The sequence below is a fragment of the Morus notabilis genome, unplaced genomic scaffold, assembly GCF_000414095.1.
Source record: "Morus notabilis unplaced genomic scaffold, ASM41409v2 Scaffold114, whole genome shotgun sequence".
In the NCBI taxonomy this organism is placed as follows: domain Eukaryota; kingdom Viridiplantae; phylum Streptophyta; class Magnoliopsida; order Rosales; family Moraceae; genus Morus; species Morus notabilis.
The window spans coordinates 316,233-317,387 of record NW_010359462.1 but is presented as its reverse complement, the minus strand read 5'-3'; positions in this window follow the sequence as shown (position 1 = coordinate 317,387).

The following is a 1,155-nucleotide window of genomic DNA, read 5'->3' as shown; positions in this document are numbered from 1 at the left end:
ATGTTATTTATTTATTTATTATGTTTGATAATAATTGTATTGTCATGCATCTAACATGCCATCTAGGATAAAAGTGCCTACCTAGTTTATATGTATAACATGCATCATGCGCATTAATTATATGTTTTAATTCTAAAATTATTTTAGTAAATTAAATTAATTAAATGTGCCAAATTGTTGAGGTTAATGAGATTAAATTCAAAGTTGTTAAATTTAATAAGATTAAATTTAAAGTTGTTAAATTTAATGAGATTAAATTTAAATAAATTAGCAAATGGTTCTTGCAAAAATTTATATGAGTCAAATGTGAAATTTATAAATTTAAATGTTAAATTTTAAAATTCACAAATTAATTAAAATAATTTTAAAGTTGTTTAAAATTATTTGGATCTTAGTGACTTAAATTGTTTAAATTCACTGAGAAGTATAAAGCAAGAGTTGTTTTATAAATTAAATACACCATTTGTAAATAATGAGTGGGAGCGGGTAATATGACAATATAACCCATAGGTCTCCACCGTTAGTACAACACCGTGAGTAATTAATGAGGCCCCGAGACGCTTTGATTTCGTCCTCCCTATGGAGGGTATTCATTAATTATAATAACAAGGTTGACTTCCAAAGAGATAGGATCTCTAAGATGTATTTTAGAATTGACCTACCCTACGGCGCCAACTTCTAAGTTAAGTCTAAAAGATCTGAAGTGATGGGTTACACTCATAAAGAGATAATTAAATTGGTTAATTATTTTCTTGACCTAAAATAAAAGGAAATTAATAAATATTAGAAGTATGAGATATTTCAGATAGTATTTATTAATTGAGATAGTCTCATTTTAATTAGCAATTATTTGACCTACCCTACGGCGGCACTTAATTGTGGTGATTAAAATTCCTTAGGCAATTAAACATGTATTTGTGTATTTAACATGTGCATTCAAGCATCATATTTATATGCCTTAAATTTAGTAGTGATGTTTATGCAAAATGTTGATTGAGTTAAATTCCTTATTTTCAGCAAAAATGTCAAATCTTATTTTCGCACTTCTCGCTTCCCAAATTTTGAATGGTGAAAACTTTGTCAAATGGAAAAGCAACATGAATATCCTCTTGATATGTGAAAACTACCATTTTGTCCTTAAGGAGGATTGTCCTC